Genomic DNA, 18,454 nt, shown 5'->3' on the forward strand with positions numbered 1-18,454 from the left:
TGTTATAGAGCATTGCTTGCAAATATGATGAGCTTTTAAAGATTCAAGAAGTGGGATCTGGAGTTATGCGAAAGATTATTTATTTAGTTTTTATGTCATTCAGTTGAAAATTTTATTGTGAAACTTGGAGATGCAAGAGTGAAAAAAGTGCAACAAAATGTCTAAAATTTTATTATTGCAGCATAACATATAGATGAGATTTGCCTGATTTGTTGATAATATGATGTCATGTTGAAAATTTTATGAGAGAAAAGTTTTGTGTGTAAATTAAAACATGAATAAACATACAATTGAACACATACAATAATGTTCACATACAAATCTTATCATATCATGATTCTCACACAATCATACAATGAGGAAGGAATAGACACTTACCTTGATCCATGAGTGATCCCACTTGAGCAGTTACTTTATCACCTTTGACTCAATCTATCTCTTAGCAATTTCGTTCTTGTCACACACTTTCGTGATGGTTAACAGTGAGACAACTATTATTTGTAGAGACAGAACCCTATAGCCTTTAGTTCCCAATCTCCATCAGATGTCAGTTTTCATTAGGTATATCATATATATATATATATATATATATCACGTTAACCAATGGATCCTTTATTCTATTATTATTATTAAATCATATTTGGGCACAAAGCCCAAACTCTAAGTCATGTGAGTCACTTTATAGAAATTAATTTACATAATTTCTTACATTGTGAGGTAGTGTCAATTGAACGCCATATTTGAGTCAAGTTAGTTTAACTTTCTAAAGTATATTTGGAACTTTTTATTTGGTTAAGTCTTATGAAATTCCTGAATGATGATGGAAATTTTGTTTGGTCCACATTAGTAATAACCAAATTTAGGAGTGGGTCCAAGGTGCATGTCAAAAAATATTTTATGATCAATTCATGAGTAATTTTTTCAGCGTCAAAAAATTAATTGTTTTCTTTTTCTTAAAACTTTTGTTACTGACAAACTTATGTTTTAAACTTTTGATGAATATGTATAAACTAACCCAATAACTATTTTCCATTAACCACATTAAACCATTTTAAAATTGTCAAAACATTAACTCAATTGCACTAACCATGGTTATATCAAATAATTTTATTTAATGTGAACTTAATATGTAATGAGGTTCCTCTTAATTCTCATGAATCATTTTATGCAAAATAACACTCAACTAACGACAAAATTGTACATGGATAATCATTTAAACCTAGTATCACCATTTCTTTGTGAGGATATAAATGAATATCCAGTTCTTTTTCACTTTATTAGTAAATTTGTTGCAACTCCAAAGAAGGAATTGTTTCCCCATCCGAGACCTTTATAACTAACAAACTTAGTAAACGTTCTAAACATTTTATGCATATACATAAACTAACACACAATTATTCACATAATGGGATACAACTAACCACCTAAGCTTAACATTAAACAACATCTTTAGAACTTTCAAGACATTAACTCATCTTCACCAACAATTATAAAAAAAAATAAAAATTATGTAATGTGAACTTCATATGTAATGAGATTGGTTTGAATCTACATGAATATTTTGTGTGCATATCAACACATACAACTGATTGAGGGAGCCTTATTTATGAATATTTGGTAGGTAGTTTGTGTCGCGCGTTGTTCATAAATATTTACAGTTACACTTGCCTACAACTTTTTAGTTACACTCTTTCAACTTATGATGCTTAACATATATTTATTCAAACATGATACCCTATTGATTTTCCATTTGGAAGTCTAGGGATTTATATATCCTAATATTTGCAGCAATATCTCATCAATTTTGTAGGAGTTAGTTGTTATGATTGTAAATTTGAAAAATGTTATGATGTTAGCAACAAATCATATGACTTCTATTAATGTTGTTATGAATACAATACATAAATATTATATTTTACTTATTTAACCCGTTCCCCTTTTTATTTTGTTATACAACCTTGTTTAATAGGCTTTGCCAGTGGTGAACAAAGATTCTTTTTGTGAGAAGGGTGCATGATGGCAAGTAGCTTCTACCTTTATTTTCATCAATGCATAGAAATACTTACATTCTTATTTAGCTTTTCTCCATATGAATTTTGAAAACTTTAGAAAAGATAACTATGATGTTGTCCCATGACTTAGAGATGATGGATATTTTGATAATGACTCTAGTAGCCATAGTGGGTATATCTTTAAAATTCACACTTTGTGATAATCAATGTTTTTCTTGGTCACTTAAATTACATGTGTATTGTCATGATTTTGTCCCCTTCAGGGGCTCACATGAAGCTCATTAGTTCTCAATTGGTTGGTGTCTTTCCTCACCCCCTTGCTAGTTATATTAATTTTAGAAGGTTTGAAATTATTTTTCACCAGAAATTAAAGTTTTAGCTCATATCCTCCGTTAATTATTCAAACTTGTGCAAGTACTAGAATTAGAGGAAACAAACATTTGTTTTGGAGTCACACATAACTAAAGTCAACCAAATAGTCATTGTTTGTTGTTCATTGTTATTTGACCAGCAGATCCATGCAAATTAATGTGTGGGTATCCTAACTAATTGGATTTTGTGTAGATGCAACAGATTTGATGTACCAAAATCAGGTTCCAAGATATTCCTACATGAATCCACACCTGAACCTGCTGCACCATTGGAATAAAATCTGCAGCATATCTGTGGGATTTGATTTTTCTTCAAAATTCATTATTTCCAAAATCTGATTACATTGCCCTGAATTAAAATTTGTGCTTTTCAATTTTGGTTTAATAATTCTATATAAACCCTGCTCAAATCAGTTCTTTCTCACACTTTCTCATTTGTGCTATAAGTTGTCCAGATTCACACTTGCTTCACCACAGGTTTTGTTTCTGCTTTTGAATAATAATCTGTAATGTCTTTCTTCTAGAATTGTATGGTAATATGTTGATGCAGGGAAGAACAGATTAAGCATGGCATCCTCCTCACATAGAAAGAAGAAATCCAAGGAGCAATCTCAAAGCAACCAAGGTATCCTGGAAAACTGGTTTGCTGGAGATTCAGAGGCAATGACAAGGTTCATACATGAAACTGGCAGGAAGCAAATCAATGTACCCAAGCTGCTTGAGTTCTCATGGCTGAGAGAGGAAAATTTGATAGAAGCCAAAGACTTGCTCAAACATCAAAAGCTGAAAGGATTTCTGGAGATGAATGGAAATGTGTATCCAGACCTTGTGAAGGTGTTTTACTGCAACCTTGAACAGGATGGTAAAAATCTGGTTTCCCATGTAAAAGGAGTGAAGCTGAAGATCACTAGGGAAATCTGGAGCAGTGTGGGTGGAATCAAATATTCAGGACTGAAAGTGAGCAAAGGAAACACTGCTGGAATTCAAGGATTCAACAAATTACAATTTTATAGAAGCTGTGTGAGGAATCCCACTGAACCAGTAGCTAGGTATCATGCAGGTAGCCTAACTCTAATTCCTAGACTCTTAGCTCATATAATTGCTTGGCAGCTTACCCCTAGAGGAAGTAATCATGTTGTACTTCATGAGGAAGACTTGATACTGCTGTATTGCATCATGAACCAGCTTAAGGTAAATTGGGTAAGTACTATGGTTGAACATATGCTGAAATCTGCAAGACTACCTGATTATCGCCTTCCCTATGCAATATTTGTGTCAAAACTGATTGATCACTTTAAAGTGGACACTACCAATGAGAGAAATGACTCTATTAAGGCTGCAAGTGAAATAGATAACTCCACACTCATGAAAATGGGATTCTATAAGGATGAAGATGGCTGGGTTTTTAGAAGAAATGCTGGACAGAGGGCTGAGCAAGAAGCTGCTCCTCAAGGAAATGAAGAAGAAGAAAATGTTGATGGTGTGCAACACATGGACGAATCACCAGTACATTCTGCTGAACATGAAGATGTTGCTGCCACTAGTCAGAATGCAATAGTTGCATATGAGGCACCTGAGTACAGAGGTGAACCTCTGTCTATGTTTGAAAGACAGGTGCTAAGCAGGCTGGACACACTCACAGATGAGCAGAAAGCACACTATGAGATGACCTACGCTAGGTTTCAACACTTGGATGATCAACTTGAAGGAGTTCAAGTGCAGCTAGCTGAGCTTTATTACAACAACAAGTGATCCTATTTCTAAGTCTTTATCTTTTATATGTTGTTGAGCAATTTGGAATTAATCTGTACTGTTTCGTTTCTGCACTGGTGTTTAGTTGTTTTGTGATTTGTAATGAACCTCTATGGTTTATTGGTTTTATTTGAACTGTTATGTATGGCTATTATTGTTTCTGTGGTATTTTGTGCTCCCATTCTGTTTGATGAATCCAAAGGGGGAGAAGAATAGCCTAGAGAACAGCCTAAGAATAGCCTGGTACAGGTTTTGCAGATGATATTCACAGTGGCTGCTGATATGATTCAGATGTTAAAACTGCAGGTATATCATTTCTAAATCTGTTGTTCTGACTTAACACCTGTTTTGCTTTGTATATAGTTCTGTACAGATTTGGTCATGATCTCTCTTCAAAGCTGTGCAAAGCAAAGGGAATTTGTCTCCATCAAACAGGGGGAGATTGTTGAAGCTGGAGGAAGCTTCTTCCCTACCAAGGCTTGATGTGTGTTTGATGAAGAAAATGGCTTGGGTGCTTTGAAGATTGTAATAGGTTTTTAGATTCATATGTAATTAGGCTTGTAAGTGTGTATGATTGCCTTTTGCTGTGTAGCCTATCCTAGATGCCTAACCAAGTCTAGATCAAGCACATGATGTGGTTAAATGGTTTTTGAAAAGCTTTTGAAATGTTTTTAACAGTTTTAAAACAGTACACAAATAAATCTGTTTTATAGAGAAAGAATCTGTTTATTTCTTCTCTGTTAAAAAAGGCTTTCGTTAAATAGTTTTTGAAAAGCTTTTTAAAATGGTTTTAACAGTTTTAAAACAGTACACAAATAAATCTGTTTTATGAAGAAAGAATCTGTTTATTTCTTCTCTGTTAAAAAGGCTTTTCTAAATTTCTGTTAAGGCACCAAGGGAAAGCTCAGTTCGTTATTTCAGTTAAGCTGAGCTGGCCTGTGTGTTATACTTTAATCTGTTTCACTGAGAAAGAACAGGTTTATTCCTTGGTGTGCTGAAAGGTTTTTCACAAGTTAGTTAGGGCTCCAAAGGTACCACTCAGACAGTTATTTCTGTTAAGCTGAGTTGGCAGTTTTTACAAAATAAATCTGTTAAGTTCAAAACTGAATCTGTTGTTTTCTTAACTGCTTTTCAACTGGTTTTTGAAAAGAAGTTAGAAACTGTTTTCTATATAAACAATGTCTCTCTCACATGAAAGAGTGCTGAGGAATTACGCTTTTAACAGAGATTAAACAATTTCCATGTGAGAAGAAGGATTGAAAAGAGTTTGTGAAAGGTTTCCAAAGAGATTTTCAAGTGTGCTTGTTCTAGGAAACCTTGAATCTTGGTGAAGGTGCTGGTGCAGTTTCTGCAGCAAATTGAACTACTGGTTTTGAGTTCTTGCATCTTCTTTTCAGGTGTAATCTTTCCTTTATTCTGTTTTGTAAAGGTGTAAGTGTTAGTCACTCCTTGATAGGGTTTCTTGGAGTGCAAGGTGTGCTGAAATAGGGTTTTTCAGCATTGTATGTGGTGTTCTTGTAGGGTTTAAGAACTGCTGGTTTTGTAAGTAATTGGCACTGTTTTTTTAGTGAATTCCACCTTGGGGTAAGGTGAGACTGGATGTAGCTCTGTATGAGTGAACCAGTATAAAAACGTGTGTATCTTGCATTCTCATCCCTGCACTCTTTTCTGTCTTTGCTTAATCCTGTCAAGAACTAAATCTGTTCTTTTTAAATTGAATCTGTTAATTCTGGGTTAAGTGAAAATTGTTCTTCCTGTTTTGTTAAAGGTTTCTGATCATAAACAAGGTTGCTGCATATAATGGCTTAAGTGAATTGTGAACAAACTGACCATTCATTAAAACCTGTGAAAGGAACATTTCTCTTGAGATCTTGTGTTGTGTAATTTTGGTTGATCTCTAAGCATAGCTATATCCTTTATCCTCACAATAATAAGCTGATCTGGTTCTGTTCTGATTCTCTGTTGATCACAATTTTACAGTGAACAAAATTCAGATTGTGCCAATACTGCTCTGAAAAATCAATCTGTTTCGTGTAAAATCAATCTGTTCTTTTTGCCTCTGGAATACTGAAAAATTGTGTGTTCTTGCGAAAAGTTTATAAGCTCAATTCACCCCTCCCCTCTTGAACTTAGACACTAATAGACCCAACAATTGGTATCAAGAGCTAGGGCTTGTATTTTGCTCAAGTGTGTGTATGATGTCTGAGTTTAAAATGCCTTTTGCTGAAGGTGCATCTATTAATAGACCTCCTATGTTTGGTGGTGTTAACTATGCTTTCTGGAAAATCAGGATGAAGATCTTTATGGAATCTATTGACATGGGAATCTGGGATGCAGTGGTCAGTGGACCTTTTATACCTATGCAGGTTGTCAAAGATGAAACAATAAAGAAGCCTTGGTCTGAATGGAGTGAAACTGAGAAGAAAAAGGCCCAATATGATTCGTTAGCCAAGAATATCATCACATCTGCACTGAATATGGATGAGTTCTTTAGAGTCTCTCAATGTAACTCAGCAAAGGAGATGTGGGATGTACTAGAGGTGACTCATGAAGGAACTGATGATGTGAAACGGGCAAGGAAGCACTCACTCATTCAGGAGTATGAGCTATTCAGAATGCAATCTGAAGAAAGTATTGCAGATGTGCAGAAACGATTTACACATATTGTAAATCACCTCATTGGCCTTGGTAAAGTCTTTAATAAGGAAGAGCTCAACATAAAGGTATTAAAATGTCTTGATAGGAGCTGGCAGCCTAAGGTAACAGCAATCTCAGAATCCAGAGATTTATCCAAGATCTCCACTGCTGCACTTTTTGGAAAGCTGATAGAACATGAAATTGAGCTGAAAAGATTGAAAGAACAAGAAACAGTGGAAAAGAAGGCCAAAGGAATTGCTCTGAAAACTACCATAGAACATGATGCAAGTGAGGAAGAAGGTGATCCAGAACATGATGAGACTGTGAGTCTGCTCACCAGGAAATTCAGCAGATTCCTTAGAAAGAAAAACCGTGACAGAACTCAGCAGAGAAAGAGGTATTCCAAACAACCTATTGATTCAAATTCTTCCAATTACACGTGTTTTGGATGTGGTAAACCAGGTCATATAAAAGCTGATTGTCCAAACAATCAAAGTAAAGAAAAATCAGCAAGCAAGAAGAATGACAAAGGGAAAGGTAGAAGAGCATATATCTCATGGGAAGAAAATGATGTATCCTCATCTAGTGATTCTTCAACTGAAAGTGAAAAAGCAAATCTTTGCTTCATGGTGAATGATGAGGGATCCAACTCTGACTCAGTAAGTAATTTCTCCACTGATTCTGAAAACTATGATCAACTGCTATTAGCCTTTAAGGAAACTCATGATGAAGCAAACAGGTTGGCTGTAATGTGCAACAGATTGAATAAAGTAAATAAGGTACTTGAACCAAAGGTCAAAACTCTTGAAGAAGAACTGCACAAAGCTAAAACTGAATTAATTAGTCTTGAATTGACATGTTTGCATGCATCAATTAAAACTTGTGATAATCGCAAAAAGCTGGAAAAACAGGTTGAGTATTTGTTGAAAACACTTTCAAATTTCACTAAGGGAAGAGAAAATCTTGAAACCTTATTAGGTTCACAAAATGCTGTTTTCAATAAAAATGGTTTAGGATATAATCCTGGAATAAAAAGAAATGTGAAAAAGCTGTCAAGTTTCTTTGTTCCTTCCAAAACAGGTTTTTCCTCTTTTAGTAATTCAAAAACAATGCATACTGCAACATGTTTTTATTGTATGAAATCTGGTCATGTATCTAGAACATGTAAGGCTAGGAAATATTTTGTTCCTAAAGGTTTAGCCAAATGGCTTCCTAAGGAAAGGTATTAATCATGTTGGACCCTAGACTAAAAGGGTACCATATGTGCTAAATCTGTTTTGTTGCAGAAAAACAGCAGGAGAAATCAGTGGTATCTAGACAGTGGCTGCTCAAAGCATATGACTGGTGATGTGACTCAGTTTATAAATCTGAAACTCAAAGCTGAAGGGCATGTCACATATGGAGATAACAATAGAGGAAAAATTCTTGGAAGAGGAGATGTTGGTACTAAAGACTCAACTACAATTGAGAATGTTCTATATGTTGAAGGGCTAAAACATAGTCTTCTAAGCATTAGCCAGCTGTGTGACAAGGGATACAAGGTCAATTTCGAAGCAAATACTTGTACAATTGCAAATGAAAATTCTGGTAAGGTGCTGTTCACTGGAAAAAGGGTAAACAACATTTATCTCCTAGACATTATTAAGAGCTGTTCTGAAAATGAGTGTTTGCTATCTAAAAATGATGAGTCATGGCTGTGGCATAGGAGACTAGCTCACATTCACACAAATCACTTGAACAAGCTAAAATCTAAGGAACTTGTTTCTGGCTTACCAAACATAAAGTTTCAAAATAACAGATTGTGTGATGCCTGTGTAAAGGGAAAACAGATTAGAACTTCCTTTAAGTCAAAAGATATGGTTTCTTCAAATAAAGCTTTGGATGTTTTGCATATGGATTTGTTTGGACCATCTAGGACTGCTAGCTTAGCTGGAAATTACTATGCTTTGGTGATTGTTGATGACTTTTCAAGATATACATGGACTTTGTTTCTTGCTTCTAAAAATGATGCATATAAAGCCTTTAAGAAACTTGCAAAGGTTCTGCATAATGAGAATGAAAATAGGATAAAACAGATTCGTAGTGATCATGGGGGAGAATTTCAAAATGCAAAGTTTGATAAATATTGTGAAAAACATGGGATCATACATAGTTATTCTGCTCCTAGGACACCCCAACAAAATGGTGTTGTTGAAAGAAAGAATAGATCACTAGAAGAGTTAACTAGGACTATGCTAAATGAATCTGGTTTACCTAAATATTTTTGGGCTGATGCTGTATATACTGCTTCTTATGTGCTTAACAGAACATTGATTAGACCAATCCTTAAGAAAACTCCCTATGAATTGTATAAAGGAAGGAAGCCTAGCATTAGTCATCTTAGGGTGTTTGGCTGCAAATGTTTTGTTTTAAATAATGGTAAGGATAATCTAGGGAAGTTTGATCCTAAATCAGATGAAGGAATACACATTGGTTATGCTATAAATGGTCATGCTTATAGAGTATATAACAAAAGATTGCTTGTTGTTGAAGAATCTATACATGTTGTGTTTGATGAAACAGATTTTTCTGTGCCCAAATCTGTTGTGGATGAACCTGGTATGGATGATTTAAGAACAATTATGCAACAGAATCAATCCAGTGAGCTTGATGCTACTAATCCAAATTCTGTCAAAGAATCTACTGTGAATGCAGGACTACCTAAAGAATGGAAGACTCCAAGGGATCTCACTCTTGACAATGTGATTGGTAAAATTGAGAAAGGAGTCTCAACAAGGAACTCACTCAATAACTTCTGCAGAACAGTAGCTTTTGTGTCTCAGATTGAACCTAAAAGCCTGGAAGAAGCACTGCAAGACAGCAATTGGATAACAGCAATGCAGGAAGAGCTGAACCAGTTTGAATACAATGAAGTGTGGACCTTGGTTCCAAGGAAGCATGAGATGAACATCATAGGAACCAAGTGGGTGTACAGGAACAAGATGGATGAACATGGAGCTATCACTAGAAATAAAGCAAGACTGGTTGCTAAAGGGTATAACCAAGAAGAAGGTATTGACTTTGGTGAAACCTATGCACCAGTAGCACGTCTTGAAGCTGTCAGACTTCTTCTAGCATTTTCCAGCATACAAGGCTTCAAGCTATTTCAAATGGATGTCAAGAGTGCATTTCTAAATGGCTACATCAATGAAGAAGTGTTTGTATCTCAGCCTCCAGGATTTGAAGATCACAAGAATCCAGAACATGTGTTCAGGCTTAAGAAAGCCTTATATGGATTAAAGCAAGCACCTAGGCAATGGTATGAAAGGCTAAGTGAATTTCTGTTGTCTCAAGGTTACAGCCGTGGCAATTCAGATAAAACTCTCTTTCTAAAGAAGAAAAGTGAAGATATCATACTTGTGCAAGTCTATGTAGATGATATTATCTTTGGATCCACAAATGAAGAGATGTGTGAAGACTTTGTGAAAACCATGAAAAGTGAGTTTGAGATGTCAATGTTAGGAGAAATGAATTTCTTCCTTGGTCTACAAGTTAAGCAACTCAAGGATGGGATTTTCATAAGCCAAGAAAAATACTGCAAGGAACTACTCAAGAAGTTTGATATGGACCAATGCAAAGCAATCAGCACTCCTATTTCAACAAATTGTCAGCTGGATCAAGATTCTGCAGGAAAATCAGTGGATCAAACTAAGTATAGGGGTTTAATTGGTTCCCTATTATATCTAACTGCCAGCAGGCCTGACATTATGTTTGCTGTATGTCTATGTGCTAGATACCAATCTGATCCAAAGGAATCACACTACAATGCAGCAAAGAGAATTCTGAAATATTTGCAAGGATCTAAGGATGTTGGATTGTGGTATCCTAACAAGGTATCCTTGAACTTGATTGGTTTCTCAGATTCTGATTTTGCAGGTTGCAAAGTTGATAGGAAGAGCACAAGTGGGACTTGTCACATGCTTGGATCAAGTCTAATCTCTTGGCATTGCAAGAAGCAAGCTTGTGTTGCTCTCTCCACAGCAGAAGCAGAATACATAGCTGCTGGAAGTTGTTGTGCTCAAACCTTATGGCTAAAGCAGCAGCTAAGTGATTTTGGTATTTTGATAAATAACATACCTATAAAGTGTGATAATACAAGTGCCATAAATTTGTCTAGGAATCCTGTCATGCATTCTAGAACTAAACATATTGAAATTAGACATCACTTTTTAAGAGAACATATAGCTAATGGAACATGTGATATACAATTCATTGGTACTGAGTTTCAATTAGCTGATCTATTCACTAAACCACTTGCTAAAGACAGGTTTCACTTTCTTTTAAATGAATTGGGTATAATTAGCTTGAATTGTCCTCTGCAGTGAAAATTTCAATCTGTTGTTTTATGTTTTAACATGTTTCGTTCCCTGTTTCAGAAATCACAGCTGTAACTAGGAAAGAGAAAGATTTATTTTTCTCTCTCTCACTTTATTGTTGACTGCTTTTACGGTTATTGACCAGCAGATCCATGCAAATTAATGTGTGGGTATCCTAACTAATTGGATTTTGTGTAGATGCAACAGATTTGATGTACCAAAATCAGGTTCCAAGATATTCCTACATGAATCCACACCTGAACCTGCTGCACCATTGGAATAAAATCTGCAGCATATCTGTGGGATTTGATTTTTCTTCAAAATTCATTATTTCCAAAATCTGATTACATTGCCCTGAATTAAAATTTGTGCTTTTCAATTTTGGTTTAATAATTCTATATAAACCCTGCTCAAATCAGTTCTTTCTCACACTTTCTCATTTGTGCTATAAGTTGTCCAGATTCACACTTGCTTCACCACAGGTTTTGTTTCTGCTTTTGAATAATAATCTGTAATGTCTTTCTTCTAGAATTGTATGGTAATATGTTGATGCAGGGAAGAACAGATTAAGCATGGCATCCTCCTCACATAAAAAGAAGAAATCCAAGGAGCAATCTCAAAGCAACCAAGGTATCCTGGAAAACTGGTTTGTTGGAGATTCAGAGGCAATGACAAGGTTCATACATGAAACTGGCAGGAAGCAAATCAATGTACCCAAGCTGCTTGAGTTCTCATGGCTGAGAGAGGAAAATTTGATAGAAGCCAAAGACTTGCTCAAACATCAAAAGCTGAAAGGATTTCTGGAGATGAATGGAAATGTGTATCCAGACCTTGTGAAGGTGTTTTACTGCAACCTTGAACAGGATGGTAAAAATCTGGTTTCCCATGTAAAAGGAGTGAAGCTGAAGATCACTAGGGAAATCTGGAGCAGTGTGGGTGGAATCAAATATTCAGGACTGAAAGTGAGCAAAGGAAACACTGCTGGAATTCAAGGATTCAACAAATTACAATTTTATAGAAGCTGTGTGAGGAATCCCACTGAACCAGTAGCTAGGTATCATGCAGGTAGCCTAACTCTAATTCCTAGACTCTTAGCTCATATAATTGCTTGGCAGCTTACCCCTAGAGGAAGTAATCATGCTGTACTTCATGAGGAAGACTTGATACTGCTGTATTGCATCATGAACCAGCTTAAGGTAAATTGGGTAAGTACTATGGTTGAACATATGCTGAAATCTGCAAGACTACCTGATTATCGCCTTCCCTATGCAATATTTGTGTCAAAACTGATTGATCACTTTAAAGTGGACACTACCAATGAGAGAAATGACTCTATTAAGGCTGCAAGTGAAATAGATAACTCCACACTCATGAAAATGGGATTCTATAAGGATGAAGATGGCTGGGTTTTTAGAAGAAATGCTGGACAGAGGGCTGAGCAAGAAGCTGCTCCTCAAGGAAATGAAGAAGAAGAAAATGCTGATGGTGTGCAACACATGGACGAATCACCAGTACATTCTGCTGAACATGAAGATGTTGCTGCCACTAGTCAGAATGCAATAGTTGCATATGAGGCACCTGAGTACAGAGGTGAACCTCTGTCTATGTTTGAAAGACAGGTGCTAAGCAGGCTGGACACACTCACAGATGAGCAGAAAGCACACTATGAGATGACCTACGCTAGGTTTCAACACTTGGATGATCAACTTGAAGGAGTTCAAGTGCAGCTAGCTGAGCTTTATTACAACAACAAGTGATCCTATTTCTAAGTCTTTATCTTTTATATGTTGTTGAGCAATTTGGAATTAATCTGTACTGTTTCGTTTCTGCACTGGTGTTTAGTTGTTTTGTGATTTGTAATGAACCTCTATGGTTTATTGGTTTTATTTGAACTGTTATGTATGGCTATTATTGTTTCTGTGGTATTTTGTGCTCCCATTCTGTTTGATGAATCCAAAGGGGGAGAAGAATAGCCTAGAGAACAACCTAAGAATAGCCTGGTACAGGTTTTGCAGATGATATTCACAGTGGCTGCTGATATGATTCAGATGTTAAAACTGCAGGTATATCATTTCTAAATCTGTTGTTCTGACTTAACACCTGTTTTGCTTTGTATATAGTTCTGTACAGATTTGGTCATGATCTCTCTTCAAAGCTGTGCAAAGCAAAGGGAATTTGTCTCCATCAAACAGGGGGAGATTGTTGAAGCTGGAGGAAGCTTCTTCCCTACCAAGGCTTGATGTGTGTTTGATGAAGAAAATGGCTTGGGTGCTTTGAAGATTGTAATAGGTTTTTAGATTCATATGTAATTAGGCTTGTAAGTGTGTATGATTGCCTTTTGCTGTGTAGCCTATCCTAGATGCCTAACCAAGTCTAGATCAAGCACATGATGTGGTTAAATGGTTTTTGAAAAGCTTTTGAAATGTTTTTAACAGTTTTAAAACAGTACACAAATAAATCTGTTTTATAGAGAAAGAATCTGTTTATTTCTTCTCTGTTAAAAAAGGCTTTCGTTAAATAGTTTTTGAAAAGCTTTTTAAAATGGTTTTAACAGTTTTAAAACAGTACACAAATAAATCTGTTTTATGAAGAAAGAATCTGTTTATTTCTTCTCTGTTAAAAAGGCTTTTCTAAATTTCTGTTAAGGCACCAAGGGAAAGCTCAGTTCGTTATTTCAGTTAGCTGAGCTGGCCTGTGTGTTATACTTTAATCTGTTTCACTGAGAAAGAACAGGTTTATTCCTTGGTGTGCTGAAAGGTTTTTCACAAGTTAGTTAGGGCTCCAAAGGTACCACTCAGACAGTTATTTCTGTTAAGCTGAGTTGGCAGTTTTTACAAAATAAATCTGTTAAGTTCAAAACTGAATCTGTTGTTTTCTTAACTGCTTTTCAACTGGTTTTTGAAAAGAAGTTAGAAACTGTTTTCTATATAAACAATGTCTCTCTCACATGAAAGAGTGCTGAGGAATTACGCTTTTAACAGAGATTAAACAATTTCCATGTGAGAAGAAGGATTGAAAAGAGTTTGTGAAAGGTTTCCAAAGAGATTTTCAAGTGTGCTTGTTCTAGGAAACCTTGAATCTTGGTGAAGGTGCTGGTGCAGTTTCTGCAACAAATTGAACTACTGGTTTTGAGTTCTTGCATCTTCTTTTCAGGTGTAATCTTTCCTTTATTCTGTTTTGTAAAGGTGTAAGTGTTAGTCACTCCTTGATAGGGTTTCTTGGAGTGCAAGGTGTGCTGAAATAGGGTTTTTCAGCATTGTATGTGGTGTTCTTGTAGGGTTCAAGAACTGCTGGTTTTGTAAGTAATTGACACTGTTTTTTTAGTGAATTCCACCTTGGGGTAAGGTGAGACTGGATGTAGCTCTGTATGAGTGAACCAGTATAAAAACGTGTGTATCTTGCATTCTCATCCCTGCACTCTTTTCTGTCTTTGCTTAATCCTGTCAAGAACTAAATCTGTTCTTTTTAAATTGAATCTGTTAATTCTGGGTTAAGTGAAAATTGTTCTTCCTGTTTTGTTAAAGGTTTCTGATCATAAACAAGGTTGCTGCATATAATGGCTTAAGTGAATTGTGAACAAACTGACCATTCATTAAAACCTGTGAAAGGAACATTTCTCTTGAGATCTTGTGTTGTGTAATTTTGGTTGATCTCTAAGCATAGCTATATCCTTTATCCTCACAATAATAAGCTGATCTGGTTCTGTTCTGATTCTCTGTTGATCACAATTTTACAGTGAACAAAATTCAGATTGTGCCAATACTGCTCTGAAAAATCAATCTGTTTCGTGTAAAATCAATCTGTTCTTTTTGCCTCTGGAATACTGAAAAATTGTGTGTTCTTGCGAAAAGTTTATAAGCTCAATTCACCCCTCCCCTCTTGAACTTAGACACTAATAGACCCAACACTAAGGGTAGTCTACTATATGTGGTTGTGGATTATTATGTTCTAATAACACAACAATAACATATTATATGCTCTCATGTCATGATTCATGAAGAGTGAACAATGTCGGTGAGGGAGAAAAACAAAATGAAAGGAACTCTTTTAGATGAACTTAAGCTTTAAGGTTTGTCTTTCCTCAGGGTTAACAATGGTGTGGCTCCTAGTCACATGCACTGTTATTGAACTTTTCTTAGTGTGGAACTTGACAAGGATAGAAGTTCTACTTTGCAACATATTGTCTTCAATGGCACCTCCACTTTCCTTGGCTTCTTATAATTGGTGTAAAGTAAGTACTTCTTCAAGTTCTTAGATAAAAGCAAAAAAAAAAAAAATGTTTCACCAAGCTTGCTTTATGCGTTGATGTATTTATAATGTTATCTGATGGCATTCCTATGAGTTCTTCTTTGATTTTGATGATGATGGGTGTGGAAGCTTGGTGGAGGAGAGTGGAACAAGGCCTTCCTAGGAAGTGTGGGTGCCTTGAAGGTGCATGAGGAGTAGTGAGGGTTGGAGTGGTTCGACCATCTCCATTTAAGGGTGAAGATTGAAGACTAAAAACCTAATTCTAGAGAGAATTTGGCAAGTGAGCAATTTGAATGGCACTTGGGCAGCATTTCATTACTCAAAATAGTCTTGAAAATACAAGGTGTTGGCTCCTCCTTTTATAGGCTAAGGAGGACCATAATGCAACCCTAATGCTAAACAAAATGAAATTCAAATTACATCACATGGCACATGGCCGGCCTAGTGGAGGATCCTTATAGAATGTGACCAAATCTTTAGCAAATCTAGGTCAAGTCTCATGGAATCAAGTTTATGCTATTTACACCACAACTAATACCAAGCTACCCTTAATGGGCCTTCATGTAGCATATACAAATCTTCATGGATTCGCTTGGCCTAGACGCTCCTTCCTTTGGCCTAGACGCTCCTTTCTTTGGCCTAGACGCTCTTGGTTTGGCTTTGGATGCTCATGTCTTGGCTCTTGGTTTGGCTTTGGAAGCTAAGGGTGGCTAAGGGTACCTTTTGTTCTTCACTCACCCTATGGCAAGCAAAGAGTTGCTCTACTTTCATTTCCCAATCTAGATATATTTCTACGTTTTCTTTGCCATGGAAATGAGGTAGGTCTATCCTAACCTCCCTTGGGCCCTCTTGCTCCCTTTGCCTATTTCTTCTAGGGGGTGGTTGGTAGTAATCATTGATTTTAAGGCTTTCCTCCCCTAGAGACTCATTATCTTTGGAATGTGATGCATGAGTATGTGTCTTTTTGGAATTTTGAGACTTCTCTTCCCTTGCTTTAGTTAGTTCATTGATTTTAGACTCGTTCTCCAATTGTTTATAGGAAATTAATTGAACATCCTTTGCAAGTTGTTTCAAAAGGGATTTGATGGATTTCACATCACTTTCCATAGACTTTGAAGAATGAGAAGACATGACTAGAACTTTGTGTCTAGAAATGTTTTACTTTGAAAAAAATGAGGGAAGTTAAAGAAGGTAGTTTTCCAGGTAAGAGAGGTGAGTCACAATGGACTACTTAAATACCAAGTCTTGCCTTAGCCAAAAACTATCCCTCAAGATCTTCCACAAATCTTTCTCTTGGTAAACCACTTAAAACACAATGAGGTTGGAGAAATCAAATTTTTAATGCAAGAAACAATGCAAACTATCTAACAACCCAAGCAAAATTATCAAAGCTTAAACAAGACAAAAGCAAAGCAAAACAAGCGTAGCTAACTAAGGCAATTGATGTAATTAAAACAATTAACAAAAGCTAAGCTAGATAGTTTTAAGCTAGTCGGCCCTAGGTGAGGCTTCTTGGAAACTTGGAGCCCTTGAAGACACACTCACCGTCTAATTGCGTAATTAACAAGTAATTAACAAGAGTTAAGTTGCAAAGAAATTAGATGAAACTCCCTTTGTTGATTTTCTATTGGCACTTCCTTTGTTGTCTCTTCTTTGTTGGGCCTTCCAATGTGTGTGGTGTATTTAGTATGTGTTTGGTGCTGCCCTTGCCTTTGTTCCTCTTGGAATTAGGTAATTAAAATCTTCAATCCAGCACCTATCAAGCAAAGCTAGACTCCTCTCAAGTCAATTTCCACTCAACAAGCACCAATTGATATTTAATCCACCACAAAGCTTAGAGGTGAAAGAAAGAAAGCAAGAAACAAATTAATTTGAAAAACAGTACCACACAAATGGAATTAAATGTGACAACTAGAAAGAGTTCCAATGAAATTAGACAAGCAAATAAAAAGGGTACTCAAAGAAAGGATGACACACAAAAAGGAACCTATGGAATAGCACTAGATTTGATTTAAAAATAAAAAAACAGCACCATTGAAACAAAATGTTGTGGTACAGAATGCGTGATTTTCACAGATTTATGCTGAGCTGGCCTTTTAATATTTGCTTTTGAAAATTTAAGTTCAAACAGATCAAGATCTCAACAAATTTTTGGCGTTGGTTTCACTCCAAACGCATGCACCATTTAATTTTAATAATTTTTCTAAAATCAGTGCTCATAACCGCCAATTGTAGCGTCAAGATTGCACACTGTTTTTGTAATATTTATCTTTTTTTTCTATTTCTTTTTTTGTCCTCTTGCTAACACCTCAATCCAGTAAAATCCAGAGGCTCAGAATTTTCTTATGTTTCATTTAATTTTCATAAACAAACTCAGCCAAAACAGAATGGTGGAAAACAGAGGATTCAGCAAATCTGGAAACAAAAAACAGAATGATACACCAACAAAAACACAATGGAATTAGTGTAAAGGAATTTGTGTGGATCTAACACACAAATATGAACTCAAACTAAAAAGCACCAAAGGATTAAAACACAGCAGATTTTAGATCAAGCATTCAAACCAAAAACAAGAAACAAAATAAACCAAGAAAAGTACTACTAGGATTTGATGACAAATATGGAAACACAAGACTTGACAAAACTTATAGATTCAGAAAATAAAATGACTCAAACATATTAATATGAACCGAATAAAATTTCAATCAAGAATCAAGCAACCTAAAAAAAAAATCAAAAACAGCAACACAATGTATCAAGAATCCTACACAAAATTGAAATAAGATGTTCAAGCACAATTTGAACAAAAACTACCGATTGAAATGAATAGAGAAGCATTCAAATCATATTAAAAACATAAAAACAGCAAGACAAGATGAACACAAGATGAACAACTTGGAAATAAGAAGAACTCAAAAAGAAAAACACAAAGAGATACTCATCTTTGAAGAACCATAGCTCATGATACCAAATGATGGCATTCCTATGAGCTCTTCTTTGATTTTTATGATGATGGGTGCGGAAGCTTGGTGGAGGAGAGTGGAACAAGGCCTTCCTAGGAAGTGTGGGTGCCTTGAAG

The sequence above is a fragment of the Phaseolus vulgaris genome, chromosome 10, assembly GCF_051622355.1.
Source record: "Phaseolus vulgaris cultivar YP4 chromosome 10, ASM5162235v1, whole genome shotgun sequence".
In the NCBI taxonomy this organism is placed as follows: domain Eukaryota; kingdom Viridiplantae; phylum Streptophyta; class Magnoliopsida; order Fabales; family Fabaceae; genus Phaseolus; species Phaseolus vulgaris.